General features: G+C 41.5%; 1 protein-coding gene across 2 annotated transcripts in view; it reads left to right on the top strand.

Moving 5' to 3' along the window:
• Nucleotides 1–16,821, top strand: part of LOC139409371 (capping protein inhibiting regulator of actin dynamics-like) — a 30,888-nt gene continuing 14,067 nt past the window's right edge. Inside the window, exon 1 of one of the 2 annotated variants that reach the window (XM_071154430.1) lies at nucleotides 1–72. The gene's annotated coding sequence lies outside the window, so the exon portion shown is untranslated. The remainder of the gene's footprint in view (nucleotides 73–16,821) is intronic. The other variant, XM_071154431.1, reaches the window with a different exon arrangement.

Here is a 16,821-nt window from a genome sequence, read left to right on the forward strand (position 1 = left end):
TGTGGATGGGAGATACAAGGCGCGGCGGGCAACTTCAAGACCGATTTGCGGGCAAACAAGATCACTTATAAGGTGGTGGGAGCTTGTCCTTTACTCTTGCATATTTTCTTAGTCATAAATGGTGTCTTTATTTTCAATAAGCTGCTGACCTTGTCACAGCCTTTCATTTTCATTGACCTGCTGACGATTGCTCCATCTTCAGAGATGTGTGTGCACTGGAAAAGGACAGTGTCGTTTCATTTGATTATAAATGCGTAAATATATTTGGCATGGCTCGAATTGTGGAGATCATTGGCTATTTGGCATTTTCATTATATTATTTTATATTGCAATTGGAACACGTTCACCCTACAGCTTTCATTTATGTTGGCTACTGTCTCAATTTACAGAAGGCATATTTGTGATAAAATATGAAATAAACGACAGATGCTTTGATCTCCATATGCTTAAGACAGCCTTTTTATATCAATGTATAACCAGGATTGCAGCTCCTACGTTATATTATAAACCCTTATGTTATATCCCTGCATCTCTTTGTAGGCTACCTGTGCTGTGCCATATCCTATTGTGTCATGGACCAGAGAGATGGCATTATGCTTTTCACGCAATATTGTTTCTACTCGTATCCCCAGATATCAGATGGAATGTCTAAAAACAGAAATCATTGTCTCAAACCTTGTAACACGGAAGGCGCATAAACGCAGGTTTGTTGAATTTCAGCCAATGATTTTGGCCTCGATTTCTTCAATGCAGCATGTACCGTTATAAATTGCAATTTTTCCTTTGATCTTAATATAGAGAACATGAATAATTGAATTTAGCCAGAAATTGACATTCAGTGCTGTTATCTGCAGTAAATACACTGTATCTCGGTTGGGTGATGCCGAGTTGTGTTCCTATCAGTTATGGTTGGCTTATTTTGAGTAACTCATTAGCTTACACATTGCAGAGTAAGCAATATGATGATCCAGTAAGGCCCCATACCTTTATGTGTGATGTAGCCTGTAGAAAAACATAATTTTAAATGGCCAGCCATGTTTATGTCTCCAAGCCAGGGAGGGGAGCATGTTGACATTAGGCCTCTGAGAGAGTTTCATATCTCATAGTACATATACTACCTTTCAAAAGTTTGGGGTCACTTAGAAATGTCCTTGTTTTTTAAATAAAAGCAAAAAAAATTGTCCATTAAAATAACATACAATTTATCAGAAATGCAGTGTAGACATTGTTAATGTTAATGTTGTAAATTACTATTGTAGCTGGAAACGGCAGTTTTTTTATGGAATGTCTACATACAGTTGAAGTCAGAAGTTTACAAACACTTAGGTTGGATTCATTAAAACACGTTTCTCAACTACTCCACAAAGTTCTTGTTAACAAACTATCGTTTTGGCAAGTCGGTTAGGACATCTACTTTGTGCATGACACAAGTCATTTTTCGAACAATTGTTTACAGACAGATTATTTCATACACTAAATTGACTGTGCCTTTAAACAGCTTGGAAAATTCCAGAAAATTATGTTATGGCTTTAGGAGCTTCTGATAGGCCAACTGACATCATTTGAGTCAATTGGAGGTGTATCTTTGGATAAATTTCAAGGCCTACCTTCAAACTCAGTGCCTCTTTGCTTGACATCATGGGAAAATCAAAAGAAATCAACCAAGACCTCAGAAAAACAATTGTAGACCTCCACAAGTTTGGTTCATCCTTGGGAGCAATTTCCAAACGCCTGAAGGTACCACGTTCATCTGTACAAACAATAGTACGCACAGTATAAACACCATGGGACCACACAGCCATCATACCGCTCAGGAACGAGACACGTTCTGTCTCCTAGAGATGAATGTACTTTGGTGCGAAAAGTGCAAATCAATCCCAGAACAACAGCAAAGGACCTTGTGAAGACGCTGGAGGAAACAGTTACAAAAGTATCTATATCCACAGTAAAACAAGTCCTATATCGACATAACCTGAAATGCCACTCAGCAAGGAAGAAGCTACTGCTCCAAAACCGCCATAAAAAGCCAGACTACGGTTTGCAACTGCACATGGGGACAAAGATCGTACTTTTTGGAGAAATGTCCTCTGATCTGATGAAACAAAAATAGAACTCTTTGGCCATAATGACCATTGTTATGTTTGGAGGAAAAAGGGGGAGGCTTGCAAGCTGAAAAACATTATCCCAACCGTGAAGCACGGGGGTGGCAGCATCATGTTGTGGTGCTTTGGTGCAGGAGGGACTGGTGCACTTCGCAAAATAGATGGCATCATGAGGATGGAAAATTATGTGGATATATTGAAGCAACATCTCAAGACATTAGTCAGGAAGTTAAAGCTTGGTCGCAAATGGGTCTTCCAAATGGATAATGATCCCAAAAGCATACTTCCAAAGGACAACGAAGTCAAGGTATTGGAGTGGCCATCACAAAGCCCTGACCTCAATCCTATAGAACATTTGTGGGCAGAACTGAAAAAGCGTGTGTGAGCAAGGAGGCCTACAAACCTGACCCAGTTACACCAGCTCTGTCAGGAGGAATGGGCCAAAATTCACCCAGCTTATTGTGGGAAGGTTGTGGAAGGCTACCTGAAACGTTTGACCCAAGTTAAACAATTTAAAGGCAATGCTACCAAATACTAATTGAGTGTATGTAAACTTCTGACCCACTGGGAATGTGATGAAAGATATTAAAGCTGAAATAACTTATTCGCTCTACTATTATTCTGACATTTCACATTCTTAAAATAAAGTGGTGATCCTAACTGACCTAAAACAGGGAATTTTTACTAGGATTAAATGTCAGGAATTGTGAAAAACTGAGTTTAAATGTATTTGACTAAGCTGTATGTAAACTTCCGACTTCAACTTTAGGTCTACAGAGGTCCATTATCAGCAAACATCACTCCTATGTTCCAATGGTACGTTGTGTTAGCTAATCCAAGTTTATCATTTTAAAAGGCTAATTGATCATTAGAAAACCCTTTTGCAATCACGTTAGCACAGCTGAAAACCGTTGTGCTGATTGAAGAAGCAATACATCTGGACTTCTTTATACTAGTTGAGTATCTGGAGCATCAGTACTTATGGGTTCGATTACAGGCTCAAAATGTCCAGAAACAAATAACTTTCTTCTGAGACTTGTTTGTCTATTCTTGCTCTGAGAAATGAATGTTGTCCTTCTAGGCAGAGTTCCTCTGTCCAGTGTCTGTGTTATTTTGCCCATCTTAATCTTTTCTTTTTATTGGCCAGTCTGAGATATGTCTTTTTCTTTGCAACTCTGCCTAGAAGGCCAGCATCCCGGAGTTGCCTCTTCACTGTTGACGTTGAGACTGGTGTTTTGCGGGTATTATTTAATGAAGCTGCCAGTTGAGGACTTGTGAGGCGTCTGTTTCTCAAACTAGACACTCTAATGTACTTGTCCTCTTGCTCAGTTGTGCAACGGGGCTTCCCACACTTTCTATTCTGGTTAGAGCCAGTTTGCGCTGTTCTGTGAAGGGAGTAGTACACACGGTTGTGAAAGATCTTCAGTTTCTTAGCAATTTCTTGCATGTAATAGCCATCATTTCTCAGAACAAGTATAGACTGACGAGTTTCAGAAGAAAGTCATTTGTTTCTGGCAATTTTGAGCCTGTAATCGAACTGACAAGTGCTGACGCTCCAGATACTCAACTAGTCTAAAGGCCAGGTTTAGTGCTTCTTTAATCAGAACAACAGTTTTCAGCTGTGCTAACATAATTGCAAAAGGGTTTTCTAATGGTCAATTAGCCTTTTAAAATTATAAACTTGGATTAGCTAACACAATGTGCCATTGGAACACAGGAGTGATGGTTGCTGATAATGGGTCTCTGCACGCCAATGTAGATATTCCATTAAAAATCAGCCGTTTCCAGCTACAAGAGTCATTTACAACATTAACATTGTTTACTCTATATTTTTGATAAATTTAATGTTATTTTAATGGACAAAAAATGTGCTTTTCTTTCAAAAACCAAGACATTTCTAAGTGACCCCAAACTTTTGAACGGTAGTGTACATCGAACCCTAAATGACCTTAGAGTGCCTAGGTCCATGTCTTAAATAAGACCAAAGTGCTTTGGCAAGAATAATTATATCCCTGCTTGGATGGATGGTTGGGTAGGTAGTTGATAAATTGTATTTGTATTTATTATGGATCCCCAGCAGCTACTCTTCCTGGGGTCCAGCAAAATTAAGGCAGTTTATACAATTTTAAAACATTATAATACATTCACAGATTTCACAACCTGACGGCACGTCAGGCCCCTACTCCACCACTACCACATATCTACAGTGCTAAATTCATGTGTATGTATAGTGCGTGTGTGTGTGTGTGTGTGTGTGTGTGTGTATGCATGTGTTTGTGCTAATGTTTGTGTTGCTTCACAGTCCCCCCTGTTCCATAAGGTGTTTTTTTTATTTGTTTTTAAATCCAATTTTACTGCTTGCGTCAGTTACTTAATGTGGAATAGAGTTCCATGTAGTCATGGCTCTATGTAGTACTGTGTGCCTCCCATAGTCTGTTCTGGGGACTGTGAAGAGACCTCTTGTGGCATGTCTTGTGGGGTATGCATGGGTGTCCGAGCTGTGTGCCAGTTGTTTAGACAGACAACTCGGTGCATTCAACATGTCAATACCTCTCATTAATAAAAGTAGTGATGAAGTCAATCTCTCCTCCACTTTGAGCCAGGAGAGATTGACATGCATATTATTAATATTAGCTCTTTGTGTACATCCATACAATTTTCCTAAGTCCTTTTTTGTGGCACCTGACCACACGACTGAACAGTAGTCAAGGTGCGACAAAACTAGGGCCTGTACGACCTGCCTGGTTGATAGTGTTGTTAAGAAGGCAGAGCATCGCTTTATTATAGACAGACTTCTCCCCATCTTAACTACTACTGCATCAATATGTCTTGACCATGACAGTCAACAATCTAGAGTTACTCCAAGCAGTTTAGTCATCTCATCTTGCTCAATTTCCACATTATTTCTTACAAGATTTAGTTGAAGTTTAGGGTTTAGTGAGTGTTCTGTTCCAAATACAATGCGTTTAGTTTTAGAAATATTTAGGGCTAACTTATTCCTTGCCACCCACTCTGAAACGAACTGCAGCTCTTTGTTGAGTGTTGCAGTCATTTCAGTCGCTGTAGTAATTGACGAGTGTAGTGTTGAGTTATCCCCATAGATAGACACTCTGGCTTTACTAAAAGTGAGTGGCATGAAAGTTAGTAAAAATTGAAAAGAGCAAGGGTTCTAAACAGCTACCCTGGGGAATTCCTGATTCTAAATGGATTATATTTGATAGGCTTCCATTAAAGAACACCCTCTGTGTTCTGTTAGACAAGTAACTCTTTATCCACATTGTAGCACAGGGTGTAAAGCTATAACACATACATTTTTCCAGCAGCAGACTATGATCAATAATGTCAAAAGCTGCACTGAAGTCTAACAAGATAGCACCCCCAATCATTTTATTATCAATTTCTCTCAGCCAATCATCAGTAATTTGTGTAAGTCTGTGCTTGTTGAGTGTCCTTTCCTATAAGCATGCTGAAAATCGGTTTTCGATTTGTTTACTGTAAAATAGCATTGTATCTGGTCAAACACATTTTTTCCCAGAAGTTTACTAAGGGTTGGTAACAGGCTGATTGGTCGGCTATTTGAGCCAGTAAAGGGGGCTTTACTATTCTTGGGTAGCGGAATGACTTTAGCTTCCCTCCAGGCCTGAGAGCACACGCTCCCTAGTAGGCTTAAATTGAAGATGTGGCAAATAGGTTTGGCAATATCGTCTGCTATTATCCTCAGTCATTTTCCATCTAGATGGTCATTGTTGATAGACAACAACAATTTTTTCACCTCTTCCACACTGACTTTACAGAATTCAAAAGTACAATTCTTGTCTTTCATAATTTGGTCCAATATACTTGGATGTGTAGTGTCAGCGTTTGTTGCTGGCATGTCATCCCTAAGTTTGCTTATCTTGCCAATGAAAAAGTCATTAAAGTAGTTTGCAATATCAGTGGGCTTTGTGATGAATGAGCCATCTGATTCAATAAATAAAGGAGCCAAGTTGGCCCCAAAGCATTTTACTATAATTCTTTGTATAATTTATCTTTGATTCATAGTGTAGTTTATTTTAATTTTTATTTAGCTTAGTCACATGATTTCTTAATTTGCAGTCCGTTTGCCAATCAGTTGGGCTGCCAGACTTATTTGCCATTCCTTTTGCCTCATCCTTCTCAACCATACAATTTTTAAATTCCTCATCAATCCAAGGGGATTTAACAGTTTTTACAGTCATTTTCTTAATGGGTGCATGCTTATTAGTAGCTGGAATAAGTAGTTTCATAAATGCGTCAAGTGCAGCGTCTGGTTGCTCCTCATTACACACCAAAGACCAGCAAATATTCTTTACATCATCAACATATGAATCACTACAAAACTTCTTGTATGACCTCTTATACACTATATTAGGCCCAGTCTTTGGAACTTAGTTTTTTTTGGTGATCACTACATCCTATGGATTTGGATACTGCTTTAAAGCAAATATCAAGGAAAACCAAAGTTCCAGTAACTACCTTGCGAAGGTGTAAGGTCCTCTGCCTTTGACCAAAGTGCTTGTTGTTTCTCAGATTGTACAGTCAAGTCGTCTCTTGCTAGACAGAAACATAATTTGTCAAAGACATATAGTATTGCTGTGTTGTTTATTTATACATTTGGGTCTGTAACCCTTGGCATCTATGGTGAGGCAGGCTACATGTAGCAAATAGTGTTATTGATATACTGTACGAAAATACAAATGGAAATTAGCTCGGTATATTTAAAATAGCATATTGAGGGTATGTCAGAAAACGATATCTCTGTGGCACACAGTGTAATTACATCACTTGATTCCTTCCCAGGTCTGTCCTAATTGTTATCTGGCCCTCTGTGCTGTAAGTTTTGGACTCCCGAGTGGTGCTGCGGTCTAAGGCACTGCATCTCAAAGCAAGAGGTGTCACTACAGTCTCTGGTTCAAATCCAGGCTGTATCACATCTGGCTGTGATTGGGAGTCCCATAGGGCGGTGCAAAATTGGCCTACTGGGGTAGGCTGTCATTGTAAATAAGAATTTGCTTAGTTAAATAAAACTATAATATTACATTTTGACCGATTTGGTTCAATCTAAAATTGCAGTCATAGAGAGCATCCTTTAGGGAATTCTCTGAATGAATTGACATGCATCCTGTTTTCCCAGCATTGCCTACAAACTACTCTATGGAGTTGTTTAAATATATATACATTCAGTACTGGCTCCCTCTTCCATAAGTGGATCTGAGCCCTTCCTATGAAGTATGATCCATGAGCCTCTTGCAATGGCATCTGATCCAATCACACTATTCAAACACAACAAAATCCCTGTAGTACCACAGACTTAAATCCATCAGGACATTCCTGAATTGGACCAGCTTATCATAATGCATCATCGTACAGGCCAATCATACTGGAGGAATTCCAATAATTACACATTTGCGTTCAAATTAAAAGCCACACTTATGATCCCTGAATGAATTAATGCCTTACGATATAAGAAAAAAAGGCTGCAACTGTATGACTGAGAATCATCGCTGCAGGCTGTTGATCTTGGCCTGTAAACCTCCCAGCTCATGTAATGTTGAATGATTTAGACTTATTCTCCTCTCATTCCCCTTCTGTGTTTTGTGGGAGTTTCTATGAATTAAGCCAGTCAGAGAGCAGTGAGTCTATGATGTGTTATACTTTTGTAATGTCAGCCAGCCTCCAGGCTGGTAAAGCCCCATCATTACTACTGTACTGTATATCCCTATGAGGCTGTAGTGTGATACTACTGCCAATTCCCTCCTGTAACACGACACCGTTCCAACCCCATTATGATGCTGGAGGAGACCGTTACAACTGTGAAATGATTATGGATGACTTGTAGCTAAATAAGATTATTTGTTATCTGTTGAGGTTACTGTAAATGATCTCAGATTACAATAAAAACATATTACTCGATGGAACTCGTATAGCTTTACCCTATAATGGAATTTGGTGTTAAGTCCAATAAAGCATTGTCAGTCTATGATCATCCTGTGACATCTCTTTAGATCTAATGAGTTCTAGCCCGCTCAGAATTTTATAATTCTATGAAATATCATGTTACTGTTAGAACCCTTTGACAACATAATGATTCCACCAGCATATTCTCAGTGAAGGAGTCCACAAAGGCTCTGAATTCCTCAAGACTGCAAGGCAGGTCTCTTGACATTAGAGAAGTTATATGAGAGACTGCAATAACATTATGAAGCATGCCGACTATAATGGGTACAGATACAGTTACACACACATTTACAGTTAATTCACAATGATTGGCTGTGTGTGCGTGCGTCAGCCAGTTGAAATGATGAATGCCACTTTGTTCTCACCCTGCACTGGCTGATCTGGCTAAGAAACAAAGTATCACTTTGTGCCTCTTCAGCAACAGACACAGCAGAACACACGGCATCTAGCCTGTCACAGGCCAAAAGACCACCCCTCCCTCTCCTCAGAGACACTTTCTCCTGCCCACTCACACATTTACAGTGCCTTCAGAAAGTATTCATACCCCTTGACTTATTCCACATTTTGTTGTGTTACAACCTGAATTCAATCATTTTTTTCTCTCTCACATGTTTACACATAATGACAAAGTGAAAACATGTTTTTAGAAATGTTAGCAAATTTATTGAAAATGAAACTCAGAAATATCTCATTTACATAACTATTCAAACCCCTGAGTCAATACTTTGTAGATACAGCTTTGGATCCGATTACAGCTTTGAGTCGTCTTAGGTATGACTGTTTCAGATTTGCACATCTGGATTTGGGGATTTTCTCCCATTCTTCCTTGCAGATATTCTCAAACAGCTGTTAAGTTAGATGGGACGCTGCAGTGAGCAGCAATCTTCAAGTCTTTCCACAGATTTGTAATTGGATTCAAGTCTGGGCTTTGGCTGTGCCACTCAAGGACTTTCACATTCTTGTTCTGAAGTCATTCCAGCATTGCTTTGGCTGTATGCTCTGGGGTCATTTTTACTGTTGGAATGTAAATCTTCACCCCAGTCTAAGTTTTTTTGCACTCTGAAGCTGGTTTTCATCAATGATTTGCCTGTATTTGGCCCCATTCATTGTTCCCTCTATCCTTACCTGTCTCCCAGTCCCTGTCGCTGAAAAGCATACCAATAGCATGATGCTTCCACCAGCATGCATCATGGTAGGGATGGTGTTACTGTGACACAGCAGGAGGGTGGAACAGCCACACATACACACCACTCACATAGAGATATCTTTGCACACAGATACGACAGCAGCAAGGTAAGACTGCATTCTTATGCACAGAAACGGACATTATTGCTCTTTAAACATCATTCAAGATCATCTAACATTAATTAACATTAATGTATGCACAGTACACAGTGATAGAAGCACTGTTAGCTTGCTCTTGACTCTAATCAACAAATAGCAGGATCGTATAATGCTCTCAAAACAAAAACATGAAATTATATTTGAACAAAACTGCATTTTACATTTCTTCCTGGTAAATAGATAATGTAATACTGTATACTGTATCCTCCAAGTTCATAGGATGAAAATAATTTACCAGGTAAATTGACAGAGAACACATTCTCATTTACAGCAACGACCTGGGGAATAGTTACAGGGGATGAATGAGCCAATTAGAAGCTGGGGATGATTAGGTGGCCATGATGGTATGACGCCAGCTGGGGAATTTAGCCAGAACACCGGGGTTAACACTCCTACTCTTACTATAAGCACCACGGAATCTTTAGTGACCACAGAGAATCAGAACACCCGTTTAATGTCCCATCCGATAGACAGCACCCGACACAGGGCAACATCCCCAAACACTGCCCTAGGGCATTGGGATATTTTTTAGACCAGAGCAAAGAGTGCCTACTACTGGTCCTCCAACACCATGTTCTGCATCATCTGGTGTCCCATCCAGGGACCAACTGGCCTTAACTTCAGAGGCAAGCCAGCAGTAGAATGCAGGGTGGTATGCTGCAGTAGGTAACATGAAAACCGGTTTCCACATGAAGTGTCAGCCTCACATCACTGTGCCATTGTGAGATGTCCAGTGAGAGAAAAAAAGCCTATTTGTTTGTTTTCGTTGTCATTGCATGGCACACGATGGAAGCCTATTACCTCACTAGTAGTCAGTAGGGTAACGATAACCCTGCTGGTCATGTGACTGCTGCGTTGTGTGTCTCATGCTCTGTCCCACAATCCAACCATCTCTCTTCTGCTACTCTTCACATCTAGACTTCAACTTCATGTTATTTTTTCATCCCTTCTATCTTTCTTTCTCTAGCCTATCCTTTTATATTTTTCACTCCAACTGTTATATTAAAGCTGATGTTGTCGCTCTCGGTTTTATAGATCATATATACTTGGGGTGGCAGGGTAGCCTAGTGGTTAGAGCGTTGGACTAGTTACCGGAAGGTTGCAAGTTCAAACCCCTGAGCTGACAAGGTACAAAATCTGTCGTTCTGCCCCTGAACAGGCAGTTAACCCACTGTTCCTAGGCCGTCATTGAAAATAAGAATTTGTTCTTAACTGACTTGCCTGGTTAAATAAAGGTAAAAAAAATAAAAAAAACTTGCATATGGTAAGACTTGCTCAATATTAAGCTGATCCACCCCTTAAAATTAAAACATTTAAATACTTGCAGTATGGTGACAGACCGCATCATTTGGCCATCATACTTCTGTGTATGTACACTACCGTTCAAACGTTTGGGGTCACTTAGAAATGTCCTTGTTTTTGAAAGAAAAGCACATTTTTTGTCCATTAAAATAACCTAAATTGATCAGAAATACAGTGTAGACATTGTTAATGTTGTAAATGACTATTGTAGTTGGAAACGGCTGGCTTTTAACGGAATATCTACATAGGCGTACAGAGGTCCATTATCAGAAACTATCACTCCTATGTTCCAATGGCACGTTGTGTTAGCTAATCGAAGTTTATCATTTTAAAAGGCATTATAAAACCCTTTTACAATTATGTTAGCACATCTGAAAAATGTTGTTCTGATTAAAGAAGCAATAAAGCTGGTCTTCTTTAGACTAGTTGAGTATCTGGAGCATCAGCATTTGTGGGTTCGATTACAGGCTCAAAATGGCCAGAAACAAAGAACTTTCTTCTGAAACTCGTCTGGACAAGCCTCTTGATCTCTATGGTGTCTCCTTCATTACTGATTTGCCAAGAGGATTTTACCATGGAAACCGGAGGTTGCTAAACTTCAGATATTTTTCATCAGTGTATGGAGAGAAGAGAGAGGGCAGCAAAGAGAGGGATACATGTTACACTAACAACCCTGTTGTCATGTATTGTGAAGCATTGCAGACATTATTGGTCAATAACAACTGATATTCTGTAACCAAGAAGAGGCCCTTACCTGAATCTATGGATTCTATGTCCCTCTTGTCCCCCGCACCCACCATGCTACAGTACATGTAGTACTACTGACTCAGACTTCTTCCTCATCCATACCTTCAATTACTTTAGTTGCCTTGATGTCATACCTTTTCTCCATCTTATATCCCTAACTCTCAATAGAGTGCCTTAAGCAACCCTAATAACTTTAATAACAACCCCAAGGCTGCTGTTTACCTTTCTGTTTGTATTTCCCTTTGTTTCTCCCAAAGCCCCAGAGAGAGGAGGCAACAGCAGCAGCGCCGCTGGCCTGGTCTGGGTAAAAGAGACAGACATTGTGCAGAAGGGCAGATCGATGTTCCCTAAGATTTTACTGCAGTGGTGCGCAGCCCTGTCGAGTTGTGCCGTTGAAATAGGTAAAGGGTTACACTGCTGCATCGCATCCATGCGCTTCGACAATGACAACAAGCTGTTTCCGCTGAAAAGCTATACGGCACTTTAGCCGACCCATTGCGCTATCATGGCACTGAGTTATGCTATTGAGCTACGGCTGTTAGCTGTCCCACTATGCTTATGGCTATAACCAGTGCTATGAAGCCATGGTGTAGGGCTGTGTCACAGAGGAGGGATGTGGAGCTGTTGGGTGGCTACACAGCAGTGTGATGCTATACCACTGCCACTCTGTGTTGCAGCTGTACCCTTGTCAAAGGCATCTCTCTCTCTCTGCTTCTGCAGAGCACATAGCCGCTCCTCGTGCTTCTCTCATCCTATCTGCAGCTCTGCTCTCAAGTCTGTCTACTGCGTGCCAGCGCACGCACACACGCACACAGACACCCACACGCATGTACACACTCGCATACACGCACGCACACACACACACACAGACACACACATGCAGACAAACGCACGCACACACACAGACACACACACACACACACACACAGACAAACACACGGTCTCATTGCCACGCAGACACCTGCTCAACATACACTCTCATGTGGTCAGTTCAGCTAAAGCTAAAGCTATTATATATATACTCACACACCGCATATATACGTCCATATCCACACACATACTGTACACAAACATACTGAACACACACATACTGTACACAAACATACTGTACACACATACTGTACACGCTTTCACACCATTCACATACATATACAGTACACTAACACACGTCATTACAATCAATAACACAATCTCTCTCTCACACATCAATACACACAGTATACTCCAACACCTTCCCTCTCTTACATCTCCACATACATCTCCTTGTTCTGTGCTAACTAGAGTCAGTCAGTAGAAAGAGCCATTCTGAGTGAGGCATTTCTGAGAGGCTCTGTCACCCTCAGGAAGGAGAAGCATTGAGCAGAGGGAGTACAGCACGTTGCTGATCCTTCTGGGGACGGGATCATTTTCTCTGTCTGTCTCTCTCTCTCTTTCTCCATGTCTCTATCCCTCTCTTTATCTCTCTCTATCCATCTCTCCCTCTACCCCCCTTCTCTCTGTCTTTCCCTCTACCCCTCTCTCTCTGTCTTTCCCTCTACCCCCCTCTCTCTCTCTTTCCCTCTACCCCCGCTCTCTCTCTGTCTTTCCCTCTACCCCCCCTCTCTCTGTCTTTCCCTCTACCCCCCTCTCTCTCTGTCTTTCCCTCTACCCCCTCTCTCTCTGTCTTTCCCTCTACCCCCTCTCTCTCTCTCTGTCTTTCCCTCTACCCCTCTCTCTCTATTTCTGTCTTCCCCCCCTCTCTTTCTCAATACTGTCTCACACATGCCAGGCTTCTGGCCCAAGGGATTGGGATTTACACACCATGTGTTTCCACTGTACATGTGAAAGCGGTGGCTCAACAAAGTGCAGAGACTGATGAGAGGTGTTGCAGCCTACAAAGTGCAGAGACTGATGAGAGGTGTTGCAGCCTACAAAGTGCAGAGACTGATGAGATGTGTTGCAGCCTACAAAGTGCAGAGACTGATGAGAGGTGTTGCAGCCAACAAAGTGCAGAGACTGATGAGAGGTGTTGCAGCCAACAAAGTGCAGAGACTGATGAGAGGTGTTGCAGCCAACAAAGTGCAGAGACTGATGAGAGATGTTGCAGCCTACAAAGTGCAGAGACTGATGAGAGGTGTTGCAGCCTACAAAGTGCAGAGACTGGTGAGAGGTGTTGCAGCCAACAAAGTGCAGAGACTGATGAGAGGTGTTGCAGCCAACAAAGTGCAGAGACTGATGAGAGGTGTTGCAGCCAACAAAGTGCAGAGACTGATGAGAGGTGTTGCAGCCAACAAAGTGCAGAGACTGATGAGAGGTGTTGCAGCCTACAAAGTGCAGAGACTGATGAGAGGTGTTGCAGCCTACGAAGTGCAGAGACTGATGAAAGGTGTTGCAGGCAACAAAGTGCAGAGACTGATGAGAGGTGTTGCCGCCTACAAAGTGCAGAGACTGATGAGAGGTGTTGCAGCCTACAAAGTGCAGAGACTGATGAGAGGTGTTGCAGCCAGAGGGCTGTGTGTGTGATTGAGGTGTTGTAGCCAGAGGGCTGTGTGTGTGATTGAGGTGTTGTAGCCTACAAAGTGCAGAGACTGATGAGAGGTGTTGCAGCCAGAGGGCTGTGTGTGTGATTGAGGTGTTGTAGCCAGAGGGCTGTGTGTGTGATTGAGGTGTTGTAGCCTACAAAGTGCAGAGACTGATGAGAGGTGTTGCAGCCATAGGGCGATGTGTGTGATTGAGGTGTTGTAGCCTACAAAGTGCAGAGACTGATGAGAGGTGTTGCAGCCAGAGGGCTGTGTGTGTGATTGAGGTGTTGTAGCCAGAGGGCTGTGTGTGTGATTGAGGTGTTGTAGCCTACAAAGTGCAGAGACTGATGAGAGGTGTTGCAGCCAGAGGGCTGTGTGTGTGATTGAGGTGTTGAGACAATTGGTTGGTGAGATAAAAACAGCATCTTTCATTTGAATCTATTTTTTACAACATGATGTTTCTTAAATTGTCTCTGTTAGTGGTGAACATGGTGAACCATGTGGTTTTGTTCAGAAGTTACACTGCAGTCATGTGTGATGGGTGTTATTCACATTGTGATTAGGTGGAGGATCTCTAATCGAATGCAGGTCTGGAGGAACAAAGGACTTCCCTGCTGGGCTAACACGTTATCCACAGCTGCAGTGAGAGAAGGAGATAGTTGAGAGAGGGAAGTAGAGAGAGAGTACTGTGAGTATTCTGTGATTTGCTCAGTTAGGATTATCTTGATTTGAAAGATGTGTAATTCTCATTAACACTTGAATTTAATTGCAACCCTTTTCTGAGCTATGTAAGGTGTTTGTTTGGCTATCTAAGCAATAATTGTATATATATTCTTTTTTGTTACCTTTATTTAACTAGACAAGTCAGTTAAGAACAAATTCTTAATTACAATGACAGCCTAACCTGGACAATGCTGGGCCAATTGTGCGCCACCCTATGGGACTCCCAATCACAACCGGATGTGATACAGCCTGAAATTGCCAGGTAGAATTGTCATTGCCAGGCAGAGGATAAGAGGCCTAGGGAGAGAGAGGAGGGCAAGGGACAAGTGTGCTATTCAAACTGCACACTTTGCATGAACTCTCATGTTTCTCCCTTCACTCAGTGAGTGCTGCTCTGTCATCTCCTTTTCTCCTTCCTTACACGGGACAGGACTCACACTCTCACACTAAAGACGACAACAACCCCTGTGTTCCTGCTCTTTTTTCTTACCACAGACAATGTGTGTCGTTACCATTGCTAAGGACGCCAGGGAAACTAAGCGTGACACTCATTTATCCAAAAGCCCAGGTAAATATATACAGTGCCTTGCGAAAGTATTCGGCCCCCTTGAACTTTGCGACCTTTTGCCACATTTCAGGCTTCAAACATAGATATAAAACTGTATTTTTTTGTGAAGAATCAACAACAAGTGGGACACAATCATGAAGTGGAACGACATTTATTGGATATTTCAAACTTTTTTAACAAATCGAAAGCTGAAAAATTGGGCGTGCAAAATTATTCAGCCCCCTTAAGTTAATACTTTGTAGCGCCACCTTTTGCTGCGATTACAGCTGTAAGTCGCTTGGGGTATGTCTCTATCAGTTTTGCACATCGAGAGACTGAAATGTTTTCCCATTCCTCCTTGCAAAACAGCTCAAGCTCAGTGAGGTTGGATGGAGAGCATTTGTGAACAGCAGTTTTCAGTTCTTTCCACAGATTCTCGATTGGATTCAGGTCTGGACTTTGACTTGGCCATTCTAACACCTGGATATGTTTATTTTTGAACCATTCCATTGTAGATTTTGCTTTATGTTTTGGATCATTGTCTTGTTGGAAGACAAATCTCCGTCCCAGTCTCAGGTCTTTTGCAGACTCCATCAGGTTTTCTTCCAGAATGGTCCTGTATTTGGCTCCATCCATCTTCCCATCAATTTTAACCATCTTCCCTGTCCCTGCTAAAGAAAAGCAGGCCCAAACCATGATGCTGCCACCACCATGTTTGACAGTGGGGATGGTGTGTTCAGCTGTGTTGCTTTTACGCCAAACATAACGTTTTGCATTGTTGCCAAAAAGTTCAATTTTGGTTTCATCTGACCAGAGCACCTTCTTCCACATGTTTGGTGTATCTCCCAGGTGGCTTGTGGCAAACTTTAAACGACACTTTTTATGGATATCTTTAAGAAATGGCTTTCTTCTTGCCACTCTTCCATAAAGGCCAGATTTGTGCTATATACGACTGATTGTTGTCCTATGGACAGAGTCTCCCACCTCAGCTGTAGATCTCTGCAGTTCATCCAGAGTGATCATGGGCCTCTTGGCTGCATCTCTGATCAGTCTTCTCCTTGTATGAGCTGAAAGTTTAGAGGGACGGCCAGGTCTTAGTAGATTTGCAGTGGTCTGATACTCCTTCCATTTCAATATTATAGCTTGCACAGTGCTCCTTGGGATGTTTAAAGCTTGGGAAATCTTTTTGTATCCAAATCCAGCTTTAAACTTCTTCACAACAGTATCTCGGACCTGCCTGGTGTGTTCCTTGTTCTTCATGATGCTCTCTGCGCTTTTAACGGACCTCTGAGACTATCACAGTGCAGGTGCATTTATACGGAGACTTGATTACACACAGGTGGATTGTATTTATCATCATTAGTCATTTAGGTCAACATTGGATCATTCAGAGATCCTCACTGAACTTCTGGAGAGAGTTTGCTGCACTGAAAGTAAAGGGGCTGAATAATTTTGCACGCCCAATTTTTCAGTTTTTGATTTGTTAAAAACGTTTGAAATATCCAACAAATGTCGTTCCACTTCATGATTGTGTCCCACTTGTTGTTGATTCTTCACAAAAATACAGTTTTATATCTTT

The sequence above is a fragment of the Oncorhynchus clarkii genome, chromosome 5 (assembly GCF_045791955.1).
Source record: "Oncorhynchus clarkii lewisi isolate Uvic-CL-2024 chromosome 5, UVic_Ocla_1.0, whole genome shotgun sequence".
Lineage (NCBI taxonomy): Eukaryota > Metazoa > Chordata > Actinopteri > Salmoniformes > Salmonidae > Oncorhynchus > Oncorhynchus clarkii.